Genomic DNA, 11,929 nt, shown 5'->3' with positions numbered 1-11,929 from the left:
AACAATGTAGTCTTCCAAAGAAGTGTATGATCCTGTGTCATATTAGTAAGCGCCACTGATTTTGGAGTGTACTGGTGGTGTTTCCCATACGTTTGCATGAACATTTGCAAGTTCAGTGCTTGTGTGCAATAATCAGATTTTCCTTTGTGGTGGTGGTGAGATGGCTGCTAGGGGTCCAGACCACAGGGGTAGGGGTGGTTTGTCTTCATGTAGGGGCCAGGTGAAATTGGTCCAGTGGTTCTTGGACAGGAACAGTAATACTCAGAAATAGAAAAATCCCCGTGAAAATAAGTGTCCTGGAGTTTCCATCCAGTCAGTCCACCACAGCAGGTTTCCACCAACACCACCAAATAGTACTGTAGTACCTCACCACACACACAAACACACACACACGCACACACACACACACACACACGTTGCATGTTTTAATAGCTTAGAGTAATAACAAGGGGACTTGCTGCTTGTACTGCAGCAGTTTAGTGCTGAACTCTTTGTTACTGTATCATAGTAGATAATATCACATATTATGTGCTACTGTATGAGTCGGAGCTGAAATCTCTACTTGTCGTTTAGTGTTTGTGAGGCATGTTGTCAAACGTGTCAGTGTCAGTGTGTATCTACTATATGATAACTGTAGATTAGTTTTCACAGTTTTGACTGTCCGTTCCTATCCACTGAATAGCTGAGAGCAGGCCTGTGTCTCCTTTAATCATAGCCCTGGGACAGGGATAACCTTGAGAGGATCGCTAATGGTTTGCATTTGTACTTTTATTTATCTTTTATTTTTCTTATTTTTACCATGTTTTTGCCCTGGTTGGGCCCTGGGCCTTCTGATGTGTTTTATCGTTTGCACACACTATAATATACACTACTGAGGAGCTGTCGCACATCTGCTCATTATGCTGTCATAGAGATCACATGAGATATACATTAATGTTTTATTTGTATGTGTTTGTCAGATGTATTTAGTGCAATAGTTATTTGACCTATAACAATTTAAACATGTAAAATATAGAAACACTATCTGAAATTAGACTGAATTGAAATGTATATCATAGGCCTACTGTATTTAACAGTTCACTCTTCATTCATTGTACTTTTTCTAATTCTGTTATGTTAGCACTTTCAACGTCAACATTAAGACAAGCTGAATATTGAACACTAGCAGATTAATTTATTACACATTTTATGTAAATTAGGTGTATAAAATGTATATGTATATAAAAGTCACTGCACAATAAATAAATGTGAACATATCTAATTTCCTGGTCTTGTGTGTTATTTCCTGAGTGACACATGGCTGTGGCCTGATTGGCTTGCATCCATGTGGATGAATTGAACAAGATTCAATGGTAAAACCATTGAATCCTCTCTTCTTCTTCTTTTTTTTTTTTTCCAATCAGTGGTTTAATCTGACATTCTTGGCAAAGCCATTAATATGTAAAAGAACCCTTGCGAACAGACTAGTCGTTTGCATATGTATTAAACCTGCTGACATTGGAATTGCTATATGTATTGTGCGAGAGGAGCAAGGCAGGCACATGAATAAAATGCAAGGAAGCCTGTGTGTCACCTGTTCATTCATGTATGCATTGCTTCCGCTGCTAAGTGTGTTAAGAAGGGAGAGCGGAGGACGCTGCTCATTGTTTCCTTGAGAGAGATAGCGTTGTAGTCCAGATCCAGCTATAAGATCCTACAGACCCAGACGATTAATGTGGACTCTCCAAGGATGCTGGAATCAGTTTTGAAGTGGGGGGTGCAAGGGTGTTTTAGTTAATTTATTTATGTTATATATTACGTTAGGAGTCAGTCTAGGTTGGTCGTTAGATAGCCTTCTTTATGCTATTACTAGGTAACTGAATATACACCTCATGGCCCCCAGGTGGCAGTGTTGCTCGGAATTGATTTATCACCAGGTGTACCTCTTACCTGAAGGTTCTAAAACAGAAGAAGGGTGTGAGCCTCTACTGTGTCATCGATGACTCTGTGACATCTCTAGTCTAGTCTGGCCTGGACACCAACCAACCAACCAGGCTGGCTTGGCACATGACAAGTGCTGTTTGGACATTGAGGGACCCTCAGTAGTTTGGTTTAGTATAGCTTACCACCTCTAATTTTAACTAAACGAAACCTTCCGGCGGGGTCTGGCTGGCAGAGAGGGTTGCAACGCTGCAGGTCCGAAAAAAGAAGTTCGATCATGCCGTGGGTGAGTGCACTGGAACTTGACGAGACACACACCCGAGATAGTGTGTTTATCTAACTTCCACGTTGGTATTGCCTTCAGTAAATTTTCGAATTCTGATGAAGCTGGCTATGAATTCGAAATCAATAAATATTTACTCAAAAACGAATGAGATTAAAACACAGGTTACTAGAAAAGGCTATTATAAACACAAAAAACCCTTTCTCTTGACAAAGTGGCAGCATCTGTCCTGTATATTCCGAAAACTGTTCAAACTGTTCAGACTGTTCAACTGTTCATTTAAATTGCATTATTGAATTATCATTTCCATGTGTTCTATGGAGGATGAGATTAATAGGGGGGGGGGCTTCTCCTACCTGTGTTGTCTTCAGTTTGGCTCAGATTATGTGCATGTGCATTCATTGGCATGTTTTAGTTTTACATCCAGTGGAGATCCATAGTCCTCTAATGTTTGTTGTCATGCTGAAACAAATTCCTAAAGGATATACAGTGTTTATGAGCATAATGTGACGAGGTTTATTTATTCTAATGTGCCTGTGGTAGTCTTCCACGTTTACTGGGTGTCAATCACAATTTCCAGAGTTCGCCTCCCGGAGAAAATAATCACAATTATAATTATTTCTATAATCATGCATACGGCATTTGTGTAATGGAGATTTATTTTGAGTAATGAATGTGTAGTCTTGTGGAACATTGCTTTTCCTCTCTCAGTTCCATAGAGTGAGGCTCATATCTTCACTGCTGGGCCCTTCAATCTAATCACCAATCTACAGTAGGAGGTTGGATAAAAGAAACGAACATGAGCTCAATCTTAAACCAGGTATCAAGGTCTGTGAGGGATGATATAAATCCCTACAGGACATCACATACACCTGGTCTTCCCTGCTTCTCATGCTTTGAATAAATACACTTCCCTGTATGATGATCCCCATATCCACCTTTAGAGCCTTTCTTATTAAAAAAATAAATAAAATGCTAGCTTTTGTTTCAGCCACTCCTGGGGTCTTTGGGAGATCTGTGGTTTGTGGTAATCAGGTAAGACATTGTTGGGCTCTGAGCTTCAGTCAGGTCACAGCAAATCAACCACATCCACAGGAGATGTGGGAACACTCTCAGGTGGATCAGCTACACAGCAATCAAGAGGGAGAGGAAGAAAGGCAGGGATAGAAAGAAAAGTGTGCACTGTGCCATGCCAAGCAGCAGCCTCTCCTGCTGTGCTTCCAAACTGGAATGTACTGGGGAGATGACAAACAGGGCTAGACATGAAATAAATAATACTGCTTATATGAATTAATGTGGACATTTTCATGATTGTTTTAACTTGTTGTTTTTTTTCCGCACAAATTCTTCCTTCCCATGGCAAAATGAAAATGTTATCTATTTTTCTAGATATCCTATCATGTGTCATTTTGCATTGTAGTCTATTTTCAACATTGATGAGTGGTGCACTTGTCAATAGTCAACAAATCACTGTACATTGATAAAGTATACTTGGGTTCCATTTAATATCAGGGATTTTATATGTAATTGTCACTTCAGGCATGATAGTAATGTTTCCTTTAACACTTAAACAACACATAAAAACATGTTGTATATGCACAGCACAAAACATGTAATATGGCTGTTTGTGCTTGATTGATTCAGTTTGATTTTGGTAATGTTCATGGAGAATACATATGCAAATGCAGGTGTCTGGTCCTGTTAGTGGATGGCTTGTCTCATGGTTTTGGTCTTTTGTTTCTCATCCCATGTGTATGGAGTAAAGGGTTCAAAGGGCCTGTTCCTTAACCCTCTCTGCTCTGGAAGTGGGTGTGACATATCATTACATAGATGTATTAGCAGTTGCATTTCCCTGTTCTCAACATGACTCGTTTTTTGTGTGCTTTTCTGGAGGCTGTTTTTAATTTAGTTTCCTAAATGAGCTCTGACTGGCGGGATGCTAAATGTTTTCAACCAGGGGAGACATGGAACAATAAGAAATGACTGGATATGCTTTCTGGACACGTAAAATATCTCCACAGCATGTGCTACAGCTGCATTGCACACACACACACACACACACACACACACACACACACACACACACACACACACACACACACACACACACAGCTCCCTATGGAATGTGTTCTTGAATCTGTGAGAGGAAAAGGCAGGCAAAGACAAACAAAAGAAACAATTATGAATGATGGTGTATTTTGAAAAACAAGACACAAATTGACACTGTATAGTGTATACCCTTTGTACCCATTTCCCTGCAATTTATCTTAAAATCCAGTGTGTTGAGCCAAGCTCGGACAACATGTGTGTGTGTATAGAACCGCGACTATGCAGTATAATAGAAAGCATGAACAGTCATGTGTTTTCAGTATGCATATGTGCATGAATGTTCCTTTGTTTCAAGAGAAATATATTTCTCTCCCTCACCTTGGTCCTCCGCCACCCTCATTTCCACTTCTGTATGAAAACTGGTCAAAATCTATTACAGAATAATTACTATGGAGAACAGGAACTGTCATGCTTGTAAGTGAATGGCCATTTTTCTTTGGTACTCCACTCTGTCAGCTGAATGTTTAATTGTTATGCGAAGATGACAGACACTGCTGCTAACTAATTCATACTCTTATATCTAACCAGTTCAGAGGGCAGTGTCAGTCTGTTATGGTCTGTGATTACAGTCAATGGAAACGACATGTCTCATTAGTTCTAAAGAAACGACTACTCTCTCAAAGTGTTTCCGAAACGTTTCTAATCACAAATAAAAACAAAGTGTGCACCAATTCCCTTTGTTGTCTGACTGTCATATCAAAGATTGGAAATAAATTGTGTTGTCTTCATTTCTTTGCTTCTTCTAGGAAAGCCTTAAGTCCAAGCCTAAATGAACCTGTTGATTGGTTTACAGGTGTACTGATTAAGAATTAGATTAATCTAGTACAACAAGAAGCCCTCTGAGAAGAAGTCAATGAATTCCGTCCTCTAGTCTCTGGTGCGTCTGACTCCAAAGAGGCTTCCACTCACATACACCTCCAATCCTCATAAGGCTGTACTGCGGCAAATTGCATCGTTACTTTGCAAATTTGTTCAAGCAATCAACTCAATCTCACTCGGGGTATAGCTGTCTGACAACAGGCATGATTAGGATCCTAGGCGGCTTCACCGGCTGTGTCTGGGGGGCGGGAATGAGAACAGAATGACAATGAAGCTTGAAGTTGTTGATTATTATTATCACCGTTTTGTTCTTTACCTATTGTATCCATCCATCTTATCCTTCCCCAGTCACATCCACAAATATTCCTGTATCTCTTTGTGTGGACTGAGCTTTTAGTGCAATCTTTTTGTGATCGGGACTGCAAATATCTGCAGTATTTCAGAATAAAGACCTGCCATTGGCCACATAGAAGATGGTGGATTAGGAATAAGGAAGGTCTGAGCCAGTGTGTCCAAGGATTAAAAATGATGAGGATTTCCCTAAAGTGTCTATGGACTTGACTATTTTTAATATTCTAAAGAGGCACAAATACCTTTCATATCACATATTATTAGCATGTAAATGGAGCAGGGAAGCTGCTTTAGACAGGGTCAATTTGGATTTGGACCAACTACATTAAAAAGACCACAAGAATGCCAGGGGCAGCTCTGGAGTTCCTTTTTTATCTCTGGGTTTCTTTTCCATGTTGCCGTGGTGAGGGAGGAGATGAAATGACCTGGCAGGAGGTGAGGAGGAGGGAGTCCAGGCTGTTGATTCTCATTTCGCAGTTCCCATCTCCCAGTTGGATTGTCTGAGACAGAGATAAATACTGCCAGCCCAGGGCTGCGATTTATAAGCTGTGCAGCCGCCACAATTTCACCCATTACCTGACTGGCTCACTACCAGACCCAAAGGTCTGAGTTCGCCTGCATTGAGAGAGACCATGGTGGTTTCAGAGTCCATCTCCCTCCCTCTCCCTTGTTCACACAACAGGGTGACAACCCCCAGCCTCTGTCCCTGCTGATCTAGTCCTGCTCTGATTTGAAATGTTCCACTCAAGGGAAAAATATATTGGAGATGAAGTTTTGGTGTGTGTGTGTGTGTGTGTGTGTGTGTGTGTGTGTGTGCATGCATGTGTTTTTTGGTCTGTGCTTGTGTCTGTCAGTCTTTATCAGTGTGTGAGAGAATGCATGTGTGTGTCAAATCTCATGTCTACCAAATCAAACGTCTGTCAGGTCTTTATTTGTTCCTTTTTGATTAGAACAGAAATGCAGACACTGGTAACGTTACAGTATGTTCCCTTCTAGGCACCCTCTATCAGTTGTGTTCTTTTTATGGCGAGAGTTCATATGAGTCCTAGTCATGTTTCATTTTTTCCCATCTCTTTTTATTACCACAGTGTGTCTGGATGCCCTCCGCAGCAACCTCTGGGATATTACACTTCTCTCTGAATTGGGGCCTGTCGAGGGTATTACACCATGTGTATTGTTTCTGAAATCGAGATGGAGCTTGATGATTCGCAGGTGACTTTCTCTTGACACACACAAGAGTGCTTTTTATAAACCTGGGGTAGGAATGGCTTCTCAGAGATGGGTAGCATTATGCAGTAGCTAGCTACCTACCTGTGTTTTGTACTGTGCTCCTTTGCTACTGCTCTCCTCTGTCTGCACTAGGACAACTCTAGTAGTTGTTCTAACCAGTACCACTGGCGCATTAGGTGGGAATGAGTGAGTATTTGAAAGCATGTGAGAGCCCTCTTTGCAGTGTATTCACTGTATTGTTTAATAATGGTTTAAACAGACTTAATACAAGTGTGCAATGAGAAAAATGTGGAAAAAAGATGATGAAGTGTGTTTGGTGTATAGATACGACCTGTGTGTTTGATGTATAGATACTACCTGTGTGTTTGGTGTATAGATACGACCTGTGTGTTTGGTGTATAGATACGACCTGCACACACAAACATGGTTGGATAGGCAGCACCACTACATGCATGTTCTGAAATAAATAAATACTTTTGTTCAATATTTAAGTAGAGCTACTGTACCATGTAAATTCTCAGCCATGATGACATACTATAACATGTACACATGTCAGATTACACCCACCAACACAATGAGTCAATCCAGGTTGGGCATTTTGCTCTTGAATCACAGCAGTTTATTATCCTACAATGGCTTAGTGTCACAACAATAGGAAAATAGAGGCTTAGAGAATTCAGCGCCAGTGAAGTTTAGTATTAAAAAAACATCCAGTAGCAGACACAAAGCAGAACACAAGACCATCTTTGCACTGCAGGCTATTGTCTCTCCACCAGTATTAAATACTGTACTGTACCACTGGCTGTCTCCCTCTATACTCATTCAAAGTCAAATTACTCCTTCAAGGCCTGCCAGTAATATGGGTTAATTGTTCTGGATGGCTGGATCACTTCCAAGCAGTTCATCCAATTTCCATTTAAATTGAGCTATCGGAGCATGACACGGGTGATACTAGCTGGGTGCTGGCGTGTCGCATGCATGACAGGCATCAGAGACACACCCGTGGGCCGGATGGCTGCAGCTGAGAACCTTGTTTACAGGTTGTACTGGGGGTTCTCAAGTGGCGCACGCACACAGAGGCAATGAAATGCAAGTGCACGTGCACACCTTGCCTGGCTCTCTCACTGGGGTTGATCCTTTAAGCCAGAGCCAGAAATCCCCCCTTATATACACACTAGTCAGACTCAGTGTAGTGTATATGCATGGCTATATAGCCAATCTCTTGTTGGCAATCTCCAAAGTCGTGACTTGCCAATATGCACGATGGAGGCCTGTGTGTTAAGCCCAATGCATGCGATGCGATATTGTCGCACGACAACATTCGATTCTCCATTCACACCCACACACTTCAGTGGTGTGAATTGAGAATCGAATGTTGTCGTGCGACAAAATCGCACGCCGTGTGCATTGGCCTTTACAGTGCATACAGTATTGTTTTTACATTTGTATACATGATGTTTTTGATAACGATAATACAATTATCTTCTTTCTTTTATCTGTCTCTTTTCCAAATGTCAATCAAAACATTTGTAAAATCAAAGGAGGTGCATTCTGTTGTGACAAATGAATCATTATGCTTCATAGCACAATCCATACATACAGTATTTGAACAATATTTTCAGTTGGTTCCTCATCTTGAAAGTAGTCAATGGGTCAGGATAAACTGCAATCCATGGTTCAGAGTTAGCCACTTCTAACTTCAGCTAACATAAACCACCGCTAACAAAAAAAACAATGGCAGTTGTTAAACAAAAATAAGTGGCTAAAGTTAGCAGAAGTTAGTATTGACTATATAAACAACATGGATTAGTTTCTCCTGATCCGTGAATTACTTTCAAAGTAAGGAACCATCTGACTGTGTTTACTTATTGAACTAGCCCTTTAATACAATGCTTCTGGAGGTTTTGAACAACTTCGACAACATACAGTAAATATACTGTATGTTAGGATCATGGATTTAACGGTGAAGAGGTAAATGCTAATGTTAAAATCCATACATTTGCATAAATGGTGGTTATATGCTATTATTATTCATCACTGTTACAAAGGTGCATAAACAAAGCTTGCCCTCCACTACATCCCTGGTTAACATTCTTAGCCACACTGTTCATCCACTGTGACGTGAAGCACTGCACTGCACTGCAGTGTGTCATCCTGCAGAGTGTTGGAGGTTGGAGGGGGATAATCTTAACAGAGTGTCTGACTCTGGGGGGCCGTATCTGTAGCCAGTAGCCTGTAGCCTGTAACCTGGCCTCTAAGCTGTGCTCCTGTCCCTGTAGAGTGAGAGAGAGAGAGAGAGAAAGAGGGAGAGAGAGCTCTTCTACCTATAGCATGTGGCCCCCTCTCACTGCCCCTATACATCATAGAGACAGGCCTCTTGCTTCTGTGGACATGGCTTGTATCAGTCAAGCTCTGCAGCTGAGCAAGCATACCTTCCCATAAAAAGGGTCCTACAGTATCATCGATCTGTTCCTATTCTAGAAATGGCCCTTGTTACAAACTTGTTACTATATTGAAAAGGGGGGGGGGCAGGAAAACGTGACACTGTAAACCACATGCTTCACATTAAGCAGAGAAACCATTCCATGTGGTAAGATGGGGCTGGGGCTGAGTCTGGGACTGAGGCTGAGTCTGGGGCTGAGGCTGGGGCTGAGTCTGGGGCTGGGGCTGAGGCTGAGGCTGGGGCTGAGTCTGGGGCTGGGGCTGGGGCTGGGGCTGGGGCTGAGGCTGGGGCTGAGGCTGGGGCTGAGGCTGAGGCTGGGGCTGAGTCTGGGTCTGGGGCTGAGTCTGGGGCTGAGTCTGGGTCTGGGGCTGAGGCTGGGGCTGAGGCTGGGGCTGGGGCTGGGGCTGAGGCTGGGGCTGAGTCTGGGGCTGAGTCTGGGGCTGGGGCTGAGGCTGGGGCTGAGTCTGGGGCTGGGGCTGAGTCTGGGTCTGGGGCTGAGGCTGGGGCTGAGGCTGGGGCTGGGGCTGGGGCTGGGGCTGAGTCTGGGGCTGAGGCTGGGGCTGGGGCTGAGGCTGGGGCTGAGGCTGAGGCTGAGTCTGGGGCTGGGGCTTGGGCTGAGGCTGGGGCTGGGGCTGAGGCTGGGGCTGAGTCTGGGGCTGAGTCTGGGGCTGGGGCTTGGGCTGAGGCTGGGGCTGGGGCTGGGGCTGGGGCTGGGGCTGAGGCTGGGGCTGGGGCTGGGGCTGGATTCCCGAAGCTGCGGGTTGCCTACAAAAAAGAAAAAAAACATGTCCAGAGATCTCCATTGTTCTGTTCTCTGATCTTCACACAGGTTCCTAAAACAAAGCCCTCTCATAAATATGTATAAGCCCTCTGCTCTGATGGGATAGGATCAATGGAGAGAAAGAGAAGAGAGGGAGAGCCTGAATAATCACACTCCAATACTCCCAACTGCTTCTCTCCGTATCTCTGAAGTAGAAGTGATGTTTGAGCGAGAGAGGGAGAGCGGGAGTTGGAGAGAAATAAATAGAGAGAGACATACACTCAATGAACACTTTATTAGGAACACCTGTACACTTTGCCACAGCCTATTGAGTATTGTCACTGACCATGTGCATCCCTTCTGGCCACAATTTACCCATCTTCTAATGGCTATTTCCGGCATGATAATTCACCAAGTCCCAAAGCAAAAGTCTCAACCTGGTTTCATGAACATGACAATGAGTTCAGTGTTCTTCAGTGGCCTTTCCAGTCACCGGATCTGAATCCAATAGAACACCTTTGGGATATGGTAGAACAGGAGATTCACAGCTTGAAAGCAGGGTTCCCACACCTTCTGAATCAAATTCAAGCACCTTTCAAGGACTTTCAAGACTCAATTCCCTAAAATTCAAGGACCCAACACGGCATAGTTTGAGACAGATCTAGATGAGAATTTATATAATAGGAACTATCCGCTCACACAACAATTAAAAAGAGAGGCTTGAATGTGTGAATGATGGGTTTTTTTGGGGGGGAGAGAGAGAGAGAGGGGAATTCAAGCACTTTCAATGACCCATGTCTATTTTCGAAAACTTTTAAGACCTTGATTTATGTTTTTTTAATTCACAAACTTTCAAGGATTTCATGGACCAGCATCTTTCCAAGGAATGTTTTCAACATCTTGTTGAATCAATGCCACAAAGAACTGAAGCTGTTTTGAGAGCAAAGGGAGGTCCTACCCAGTATTAGTATAGTGTAGTGAATAAAGCATGTTGCATGTTTTGTTTTATGATGGTTCCCAGGCTTGGTTTTGCCATCTGGCTGACAGGGGTTGTGTATTGTTATTTCTGCCAGAGCTTCAAGGAATTATTGATAGAGGTACAGTATAAGGTAGCAGCAAGGAATAAAGCAAAGCATCTGTTATATATTTTTGACCTTTGCATTTTAAATCTAAACATATACTTCAGGATCGACAACCACTCTTAACCACTCAGCTTACATGGATTTGTTCTCTCACGTCCCACGACTCCCACTCTCTAGGAGTTGCTTTCCCTCAGCCTGCGTAGGTAGACATGTATGCGAGAGCACTGTGCTGGTGAGTGGTGTGTGTGTTGAAAGTTGGAGAAGATCTCCGGTGTCTTCATTGGCATGCCTCGCATGGTGGAGCTCACAATCTTGACAGCCTGAGACAATCTGCTCTGTGTCTTCAGTGGGTGGGCAAGCTGCCCGGTGCTCAGTAAGCGAATTATCTGTGTGCTGCGCCCCATCGCTGGCTGGCCCTCTTTGACAGACAGTAGCCTGCCACGCATGCCCCGCTCTCTTTAACTGCACAAGGAGAAACTCATTAATCAGGAGGTGCTTGCATCTCCCAGCTTTTACTGTTCCACTGAGAGGAGAGGAGAGGGGAGCAGCAGCGGACGACGAGCCCCCGAGTTCCTGGTGATGAATGCCCTGGTTCTACACCTTTTAAAAGTACAGTTTATCAATGGGGAGTGGGGCAGGATGCTTGGGAGCTGAGGGGAAATTGCCTTTTCCTTTTAACCTGCAGCCAAGGGTGAAGAAGTGAACGTGAAAGGGATGTGAGGACATCTGCCCTCTGAGGTGATGTGGAAAGTCTTTCAATCGCTTTCCCTTCTCCTTTTTGTTCTCTTATCTTCCCCTCTTTTTGGTTGTTTGTTCTTTTGCTCTATTAACCACTTTTTGCTCATTTTCCTTCTCATTTCCACCCTGTTTTTCTTCTTCTCCTCTTCCTCTTTCCCTCTATTGTCCATCCTCCCATGCTGCATGGTGGCGAG

The sequence above is a fragment of the Nansenia antarctica genome (genome assembly GCF_963989245.1).
Source record: "Nansenia antarctica genome assembly, chromosome: 3".
Classification (NCBI taxonomy): Eukaryota; Metazoa; Chordata; class Actinopteri; order Argentiniformes; family Microstomatidae; genus Nansenia; species Nansenia antarctica.
This window is presented reverse-complemented; position numbering follows the sequence as displayed.